Consider the following 11341-nt stretch of genomic DNA (forward strand, 5'->3'; position numbering starts at 1 on the left):
GGGCTCTGTAAATGGCAAAAATGTATTTTGGCCTGTAGTTGCTGCATTATTCTGCAATGGAGGTCAATGGCAGCCCATAGAACCGTCTGGTTCATCCTGATGATGCACAAATAATTTGGTGACCTTTGACCTCTATGGGGCATTGAAATCACAGCAAGCATGATCATATCTCAATCGATCTTTTATTTTTGATGTGAAACTGATACAGCAAGTTCCATTCAATTAATTCTAATGATTGCGTGCATGGGTGGGGCAGGGTGGGACGGGCAGGGGCGATTGCAGCGGTGAGTTGGCTGGGTGAGGGGGCGGCGACACTCAGCCCTGGTTCAGCCCCACAAAATCAGTTATGTTTTGATGTGAAACTTGACCTTGTAACTCAGCCATTCTTGGGTTGTTTGACATGGAACTTGCTGTGACTGCTTGATGCTATATGCCTGATGCCACGGCATTGAGTTTCATGCCAAATCTGGCCTGCTGAACTGCCTGCTTGGCCCCCACATTGCTGCTTGCAGCTATATTTATTATTATTATTATTATTCCGCCATTGAAGTCAATGGCAGCCTATAGAACCGTCTGGCAAAAAGTTCTGAAATTTGGCACACTGATTGGAGACAGTCCAATGATTCATTTCATCAAGTTTCATGTCGGCACCTCCAGCGCTCTAGCGCCACCAACAGGCCAAAGTTGGACTTGCGTTCACGCACGTAACTTCTGACCCGTATGGCCGATTGTCAAAAATGTGGTATCGTTGGATTCCTTGGGCCAAGCCGAGTTCAACGCACCCTATGACGTCATTTTCCGCCATGATGGATTTTCCGCCATTTTGGATTTTATAAAAAACACTAAAATGTCTTCTCTGGTCAGAAATTTTGTCCAATCGACACCAAACTTCACACACATCATCTACAGAACACGCTACTTTCAGGAATTACTTTTTGTCTTCGGAAATACAACCGTTCGCCCGTAACAGCCAATCAAAATTTGTGGCGAAGCCGCCAAACAGGAAGTGAACTCATATCTCAGCAACCCTTTCTTGTATCATAACCAAACGTAGTATATAGACTACTGACCCCATCAGGAGGACGCTCAAACATTTTGGTGACCTTTGGCCTCTAGGGGGCGCTGTAATTAAGAAATATGCCTTTTGGCCTGTAGCTGCTGTTGTGTTTAGAATTAAAACACACTAGTGGTGTCTGACAATACTGTGGAAGGTCCTTTGGTCAACAGAGGACAACTTGTGACATCACCATAATTGATTTGGCCGCCATATTGGATTTAATCAAAAACACGAATAAGTATTCGCAAGTCACAAATTTCAGCTGATCCTCACCAAAATTGGCAGAGACCATCTTCAGACCATGCCTTATCAGTGTATTTTTTTCTGGAACAATTGATAGAAGCGTTCGCCTGTAACAGCCAATCGAAATTTGCGGCGAAGCCGCCAAACAGGAAGTGAGCTCATATCTCAGCAACGCTTTCATGTATCAAAACCAAACTTAGTACATGGTCCTCAGGACCCACCAGGAGGACGCTCAAGAAATTTGGTGACCTTTGACCTCTAGGGGGCTCTGTAATTGGCAAAAATGTATTTTGGCCTGTAGTTGCTGCATTATTCTGCAATGGAGGTCAATGGCAGCCCATAGAACCGTATGGTTCATCCTGATGATGCACAAATAATTTGGTGACCTTTGACCTCTATGGGCATTGAAATCATAGCAAGCATGATCATATCTCAATCAATCTTTTATTTTTGATGTGAAACTGATGACGGCGAGTTCAATCCAGTTAATTCTAAAGCGTGCGTGCAAGGTTGGGGCAGGGTGGGACGGGCACGGGCGATTGCGGCGGTGGGTTGCCTGGCTGAGGGGGCGGCGACACTCAGCCCTGGTTCAGCCGCACAAAATCAGTTATGTTTTGATGTGAAACTTGACCTTGTAACTCAGCCAATCTTGGGTTGTATGGCATGGAACATGCTGTGACTGCTTAAGGCTATATGTCTGATGCAACGGCATTGACTTACATGGCAAATCTGGCCTGCTGAACTGCCTGCTTGGCCCCCTCATTGCTGCTTGCAGCTATATTTGGGGGCCAAGCAGCGAAGCTGCGAGGCAACCATAGTGATTGTTAGTTTTCTTATTATTGGGGGCCAAGCAGCGAAGCTGCGAGGCAACCATTGTGTTTCTATGATTTCTTATTATTGGGGGCCAAGCAGCGAAGCTGCGAAGGCACCCATTGTGTTTCTAGCTTTTCCTATTATTATTATTATTACACATCTTTCCTCTGCCATTGAAGTCTATGGCAGCCCATAGAACCGTCTGGTAAAAAGTTGTGAAATTTGGCACACTAATTAGGCTGAGTCCCAGGATTAATTTCACCAAGTTTCGAGTCCGCACCCCGAGCGCTCTAGCGCCACCAACAGGCCAAAGTTGGACATGCGTTCATGCACGTAACTTCTGACCCGTTGGCCTGATTTTGAAAAATGAGGTACCATTGGAATCCTTGGACCAGTCCGAGTTCAACGCACCCTATGACGTCATTTTCCGCCATGATGGATTTTCCGCCATTTTGGATTTTAGTGAAAGTGAAACTAATTTTTCACAGGTCACAAATTTTGTCCGATCGTCACCAAACTTGACATACATGATCTTCAGACCAAGCCTCACAAAAGTTGTGGTGTTTTGTCTTCGGAACTTAAACCGTTCACCCGTAATATCCAATCAAAATTTGCGGCGAAGCCGCCAAACAGGAAGTGAGCTCATATCTCAGCAACCCATTCATCTATCATAACCAAACTTAGTATATGGACTCATGACCCCATCAGGGGGAAGCTCAAGAAATTTGGTGACCTTTGACCTCTAGGGGGCGCTGTAATTAAGAAACATGCCTTTTGGCCTGTAGCTGCTGTTGTGCATAGAATTAGAACGCACTAGTGGTGTCTGATAATACTGTTGGAGGTCCTTAGGTCGACCCAAACCAACTTGTGATGTCATCGTAATTGATTCGGCCGCCATATTGGATTTAATCAAAAACACGTACAAGTTTTCGCAGGTCACAAATTTCAGCGGATCCTCACCAAAATTGGCAGATACCATCTTCAGACAATGCTTTATCAGTGCATTGCTTTTTGGAACAATTGACAGTAGCATTCGGCTGTAACAGCCAATTGAAATTTGTGGCGAAGCCGCCAAACAGGAAGTGACCTCATATCTCAGCAACCCTTGCATGTATCAAAGCCAACCTTGGTGCATGGACTCAGGACCCAATCAGGAGGACGCTTAAGAAATCTGGTGACCTTTGACCTCTAGGGGGCGCTGTAATTAAGAAACATGCCTTTTGGACTGTCTCTGTTGTTGTGCTTAGAATTAAAATGCACTAGTGGTGTCTAGTAATACTGTTGGAGGTCCTTAGGCTGACCCAAGCCAGCTTGTGATGTCATCATAATTGATTCGGCCGCCATATTGGATTTAATCAAAAACACATACAAGTTTTCGAAGGTCACAAATTTCAGCGTATCCACACCCAAATTGGCAGAGACCATCTTCAGACCATAACCTATCAATATATTGCTTTCTGGAACAATTGACAAAAGCATTCGCCCGTAACAGCCAATCGAAATTGGTGGCGAAGCCGCCAAACAGGAAGTGAGCTCATATCTCAGCAACCCTGCCATGTATCATAACCAAACTTACTACATGGATTCATGACCCCATTAGGAGGCCACTCAAAAACTTTGGTGACCTTTGACCAGTAGGGGGTGCTGCAATTAGCAATATTGCATTTTGATCTGTAGTTGCTGATGTGTTTTATCGATCTTTTATTTTTTGATGTGAAACTGATGACAACATGTTCCATCCAGTTCATTCTAATGCGTGCGTGCGTGCAAGAGCGGGGCGGGGCAGGACGGGGTGGGACGGGCAGGGCTGATTAGGTGGGGGGCTGGCTGGTGGAGGCAGCAGCAATACTCAGCCCTGTTTCAGCCCTACAAAGTCAGTTATGTTTTGATGTTACACTAGTTGAAAGTGTCGATCGCGGATGTTTGCTGAGTTCTATCTTGTCGCCCTGGCTACTCCGGCCTATTCTGCTTGGCCCCCTCATTGCTGCTTGCAGCTATATTTATTGGGGGCCAAGCAGCGAAGCTGCGAGGCAACCATAGTGATTGTTAGTTTTCTTATTATTATTGGGGGCCAAGCAGCGAAGCTGCGCGGCAACCCATAGTGATTCTACGTATTCTTATTATTATTATTATTATTATAACGAAACGCTAATTTGCCATTAAACCATACAGTAAAAAGTTGGGATATTCGGCACATTGATTCGGTTCAGTCATATCTTTAATTTATCAAAGTTTCAAGTCTGCACTTTGAGTGCTCTAGCGCCACCAACATTTCAAATTTTTTATTACATCTATGCACATAACGTTTGAATGGTACACCACATTTTGAACATTAAGGTATATTTGGAATCCTTGGATGAGACCGAACTCAACGCAGATGTCAATTTATGGGGTAAACGTAATTGATCAGGCTGCCATATTGGATTTAATCAAAAACACCTAAAAGGCATCAAAGTTCGCAAAGTTTGTCCGATTTTCACGAAACTTGACGCAGATGATCTTCAGACCATGACTCATAAATGCATTGCTTTTTGGAGCCATATTCAAAACCCGTCGCCCGTGGTGACCAATCAAGTTTGGCGGCGAAGCCGCCAAACAGGAAGTGAAGTAATCTCAGCAAGGCTTTCGCGTATCAACACCAAACTCAGTACAGGGTCTCAGTACCCAATTAGGAGGAGGCTAAATAAATTTGATGACTTTTGACCTATAGGTGGCGCTATAATTAGCAAAATTACGTTTTAGCCTGTAACGGGTCATGTGTTTGGAATTAAAGCATATTAGTGATATCTGTTAATACCTTGAGAGGTCCTTAGGCCGACACATGCCAACATGTGACGTCAACATAATTGATTCGACCGCCATATTTGATTTCATCAAAAACACTTAAAAGGCATCAAAGGTCATAAAGTTTGTCCGATTTTCACGAAACTTGACGCAGATGATCGTCAGACCATGACTCATAAACGCATTGCTTTTTGGAGACATATTCCAAACCGCTTGCCTGTGACGACCAATCACGTTTGGCGGCAAAGCCGCCAAACAGGAAATGAAGTGATCTCAGCAAGGCTTTTGCGTATCAACACCAAACTCAGTAGAGGGCCTCAGGACCCAATTAGGAGGGGGCTCAATACATTTGATGACTTTTGACCTATAGGTGGCGCTATAATCACATGAAGTGGGCTCATATTTCAGCAATGCTTTCACATATTGAAACCAAACTTAGTATATGGACTTGGGACCTCATCCTGAGGACAGACAATAATTTTAGCAACCTTTGACCACTAGGGGTGCTATAATTTGCAACACTTTCTCGTATCAACACCAAACTTGGTATATGGACTCGTGACTACAACCTGAGGACGCACAATAAATTTGGTGACTTTTGACCACTAGGGGTGCTATAATTATCAACACTTTCTCGTATCGACACCAAACTTGGTATATGGACTCGTGACTACAACCTGACTATGCACAATACATTTGGTGATGTTTGAGGTGTGCATATGTGTGTGGGGTTATTGGGGTGTGTGGGAGAGGAAGTTTATCTGTGTATGTGTGTGTGGGACGGGTGGTTAATTGGGTGTGTGTATAATGTAGCAACATTGGGTTGCCATGACAACTCCTGCTCAACTGCTTGGCCCCCACATTGCTGCTTGCAGCTATATTTATTATTATTATTATTCCGCCATTGAAGTCAATGGCAGCCTATAGAACCGTCTGGCAAAAAGTTCTGAAATTTGGCACACTGATTGGAGACAGTCCAATGATTCATTTCATCAAGTTTCATGTCGGCACCTCCAGCGCTCTAGCGCCACCAACAGGCCAAAGTTGGACTTGCGTTCACGCACGTAACTTCTGACCCGTATGGCCGATTGTCAAAAATGTGGTATCGTTGGATTCCTTGGGCCAAGCCGAGTTCAACGCACCCTATGACGTCATTTTCCGCCATGATGGATTTTCCGCCATTTTGGATTTTATCAAAAACACTAAAATGTCTTCTCTGGTCAGAAATTTTGTCCAATCGACACCAAACTTCACACACATCATCTACAGAACACGCTACTTTCAGGAATTACTTTTTGTCTTCGGAAATACAACCGTTCGCCCGTAACAGCCAATCAAAATTTGTGGCGAAGCCGCCAAACAGGAAGTGAACTCATATCTCAGCAACCCTTTCTTGTATCATAACCAAACGTAGTATATAGACTACTGACCCCATCAGGAGGACACTCAAACATTTTGGTGACCTTTGGCCTCTAGGGGGCGCTGTAATTAAGAAATATGCCTTTTGGCCTGTAGCTGCTGTTGTGTTTAGAATTAAAACACACTAGTGGTGTCTGACAATACTGTGGAAGGTCCTTTGGTCAACAGAGGACAACTTGTGACATCACCATAATTGATTTGGCCGCCATATTGGATTTAATCAAAAACACGAATAAGTATTCGCAAGTCACAAATTTCAGCTGATCCTCACCAAAATTGGCAGAGACCATCTTCAGACCATGCCTTATCAGTGTATTTTTTTCTGGAACAATTGATAGAAGCGTTCGCCTGTAACAGCCAATCGAAATTTGCGGCGAAGCCGCCAAACAGGAAGTGAGCTCATATCTCAGCAACGCTTTCATGTATCAAAACCAAACTTAGTACATGGTCCTCAGGACCCACCAGGAGGACGCTCAAGAAATTTGGTGACCTTTGACCTCTAGGGGGCTCTGTAATTGGCAAAAATGTATTTTGGCCTGTAGTTGCTGCATTATTCTGCAATGGAGGTCAATGGCAGCCCATAGAACCGTATGGTTCATCCTGATGATGCACAAATAATTTGGTGACCTTTGACCTCTATGGGCATTGAAATCATAGCAAGCATGATCATATCTCAATCAATCTTTTATTTTTGATGTGAAACTGATGACGGCGAGTTCAATCCAGTTAATTCTAAAGCGTGCGTGCAAGGTTGGGGCAGGGTGGGACGGGCACGGGCGATTGCGGCGGTGGGTTGCCTGGCTGAGGGGGCGGCGACACTCAGCCCTGGTTCAGCCGCACAAAATCAGTTATGTTTTGATGTGAAACTTGACCTTGTAACTCAGCCAATCTTGTGTTGTTTGACATGGAACTTGCTGTGACTGCTTAATGCTATATGCCTGATGCCACGGCATTGAGTTGCATGGCAAATCTGGACTGCTGAGCTGTCTGCTTGGCCCCCACATTGCTGCTTGCAGCTATATTTGGGGGCCAAGCAGCGAAGCTGCGAAGGCACCCATTGTGTTTCTATGTTTTCTTATTATTGGGGGCCAAGCAGCGAAGCTGCGCGGCAACCCATAGTGATTCTACGTATTCTTATTGGGGGCCAAGCAGCGAAGCTGCGCGGCAACCCATAGTGATTCTACGTATTCTTATTATTATTATTATTATTATAACGAAACGCTAATTTGCCATTAAACCATACAGTAAAAAGTTGGGATATTCGGCACATTGATTCGGTTCAGTCATATCTTTAATTTATCAAAGTTTCAAGTCTGCACTTTGAGTGCTCTAGCGCCACCAACATTTCAAATTTTTTATTACATCTATGCACATAACGTTTGAATGGTACACCACATTTTGAACATTAAGGTATATTTGGAATCCTTGGATGAGACCGAACTCAACGCAGATGTCAATTTATGGGGTAAACGTAATTGATCAGGCTGCCATATTGGATTTAATCAAAAACACCTAAAAGGCATCAAAGTTCGCAAAGTTTGTCCGATTTTCACGAAACTTGACGCAGATGATCTTCAGACCATGACTCATAAATGCATTGCTTTTTGGAGCCATATTCAAAACCCGTCGCCCGTGGTGACCAATCAAGTTTGGCGGCGAAGCCGCCAAACAGGAAGTGAAGTAATCTCAGCAAGGCTTTCGCGTATCAACACCAAACTCAGTACAGGGTCTCAGTACCCAATTAGGAGGAGGCTAAATAAATTTGATGACTTTTGACCTATAGGTGGCGCTATAATTAGCAAAATTACGTTTTAGCCTGTAACGGGTCATGTGTTTGGAATTAAAGCATATTAGTGATATCTGTTAATACCTTGAGAGGTCCTTAGGCCGACACATGCCAACATGTGACGTCAACATAATTGATTCGACCGCCATATTTGATTTCATCAAAAACACTTAAAAGGCATCAAAGGTCATAAAGTTTGTCCGATTTTCACGAAACTTGACGCAGATGATCGTCAGACCATGACTCATAAACGCATTGCTTTTTGGAGACATATTCCAAACCGCTTGCCTGTGACGACCAATCACGTTTGGCGGCAAAGCCGCCAAACAGGAAATGAAGTGATCTCAGCAAGGCTTTTGCGTATCAACACCAAACTCAGTAGAGGGCCTCAGGACCCAATTAGGAGGGGGCTCAATACATTTGATGACTTTTGACCTATAGGTGGCGCTATAATCACATGAAGTGGGCTCATATTTCAGCAATGCTTTCACATATTGAAACCAAACTTAGTATATGGACTTGGGACCTCATCCTGAGGACAGACAATAATTTTAGCAACCTTTGACCACTAGGGGTGCTATAATTTGCAACACTTTCTCGTATCAACACCAAACTTGGTATATGGACTCGTGACTACAACCTGAGGACGCACAATAAATTTGGTGACTTTTGACCACTAGGGGTGCTATAATTATCAACACTTTCTCGTATCGACACCAAACTTGGTATATGGACTCGTGACTACAACCTGACTATGCACAATACATTTGGTGATGTTTGAGGTGTGCATATGTGTGTGGGGTTATTGGGGTGTGTGGGAGAGGAAGTTTATCTGTGTATGTGTGTGTGGGACGGGTGGTTAATTGGGTGTGTGTATAATGTAGCAACATTGGGTTGCCATGACAACTCCTGCTCAACTGCTTGGCCCCCACATTGCTGCTTGCAGCTATATTTATTATTATTATTATAACGAAACGCTCATTTGCCATTCAACCGTACAGTAAAAAGTTGAGAAATTCGGCACATTGATTCGGTTCAGTCATATCTTTAATTTATCAAAGTTTCAAGTCTGCACTTTGAGTGCTCTAGCGCCACCAACATTTCAAATTTTTTATTACATCTATGCACATAACGTTTGAACGGTACACCACATTTTGAACATTAAGGTATATTTGGAATCCTTGGATGAGACCGAACTCAACGCAGATGTGAATTTATGAGGTAAACGTAATTGATCAGGCTGCCATATTGGATTTAATCAAAAACACCTAAAAGGCATCAAAGTTCGCAAAGTTTGTCCGATTTTCACGAAACTTGACGCAGATGATCTTCAGACTATGACTCACAAATGTTATTGCTTTTCGGAGCCATATTCAAAACCCATCGCCCGTCGTGACCAATCAAGTTTGGCGGCGAAGCCGCCAAACAGGAATTGAAGTGATCTCAGCAAGGCTTTCGCGTATCAACACCAAACTCAGTACAGGGTCTCAGGACTCAATTAGGAGGAGGCTAAATAAATTTGATGACTTTTGACCTATAGGTGGCGCTATAATTACCAAAATTACGTTTTGGCCTGTAACGAGTCATGTGTTTGGAATTAAAGCATATTAGTGATATCTGTTAATACCTTGAGAGGTCCTTAGGCCGACACATGCCAACATGTGACGTCAACATAATTGATTCGACCGCCATATTTGATTTCATCAAAAACACTTAAAAGGCATCAAAGGTCATAAAGTTTGTCCGATTTTCACGAAACTTGACGCAGATGATCGTCAGACCATGACTCATAAACGCATTGCTTTTTGGAGACATATTCCAAACAGCTTGCCTGTGACGACCAATCACGTTTGGCGGCAAAGCCGCCAAACAGGAAATGAAGTGATCTCAGCAAGGCTTTTGCGTATCAACACCAAACTCAGTAGAGGGCCTCAGGACCCAATTAGGAGGGGGCTCAATACATTTGATGACTTTTGACCTATAGGTGGCGCTATAATCACATGAAGTGGGCTCATATTTCAGCAATGCTTTCACATATTGAAACCAAACTTAGTATATGGACTTGGGACCTCATCCTGAGGACAGACAATAATTTTAGCAACCTTTGACCACTAGGGGTGCTATAATTTGCAACACTTTCTCGTATTAACACCAAACTTGGTATATGGACTCGTGACTACAACCTGAGGACGCACAATAAATGTGGTGACTTTTGACCACTAGGGGTGCTATAATTATCAACACTTTCTCGTATCGACACCAAACTTGGTATGTGGACTCGTGACTACAACCTGACTATGCACAATACATTTGGTGATGTTTGAGGTATGCATATGTATGGGGGGTTATTGGGGTGTGTGGGAGAGGAAGTTTATCTTTGTATATGTGTGTGTGTGGGACGGGTGGTTAATTGGGTGTGTGTATAATGTAGCAACATTGGGTTGCCATGACAACTCCTGCTCAACTGCTTGGCCCCCACATTGCTGCTTGCAGCTATATTTATTGGGGGCCAAGCAGCGAAGCTGCGAGGCAACCCATAGTGATTCTACGTATTCTTATTATTATTATTATTATTATAACGAAACGCTAATTTGCCATTAAACCATACAGTAAAAAGTTGGGATATTCGGCACATTGATTCGGTTCAGTCATATCTTTAATTTATCAAAGTTTCAAGTCTGCACTTTGAGTGCTCTAGCGCCACCAACATTTCAAATTTTTTATTACATCTATGCACATAACGTTTGAATGGTACACCACATTTTGAACATTAAGGTATATTTGGAATCCTTGGATGAGACCGAACTCAACGCAGATGTCAATTTATGGGGTAAACGTAATTGATCAGGCTGCCATATTGGATTTAATCAAAAACACCTAAAAGGCATCAAAGTTGGCAAAGTTTGTCCGATTTTCACGAAACTTGACGAAGATGATCTTCAGACCATGACTCATAAATGCATTGCTTTTTGGAGCCATATTCAAAACCCGTCGCCCGTGGTGACCAATCAAGTTTGGCGGCGAAGCCGCCAAACAGGAAGTGAAGTAATCTCAGCAAGGCTTTCGCGTATCAACACCAAACTCAGTACAGGGTCTCAGTACCCAATTAGGAGGAGGCTCAATAAATTTGATGACTTTTGACCTATAGGTGGCGCTATAATTAGCAAAATTACGTTTTAGCCTGTAACGGGTCATGTGTTTGGAATTAAAGCATATTAGTGATATCTGTTAATACCTTG

Source organism: Alosa pseudoharengus, unplaced genomic scaffold, assembly GCF_046254945.1.
Source record: "Alosa pseudoharengus isolate Yale_2024_CS ecotype anadromous, Long Island Sound unplaced genomic scaffold, YU_APseudo_1.1 YU_APseudo_1.1_scf_4, whole genome shotgun sequence".
NCBI classification, from domain to species: Eukaryota; Metazoa; Chordata; class Actinopteri; order Clupeiformes; family Clupeidae; genus Alosa; species Alosa pseudoharengus.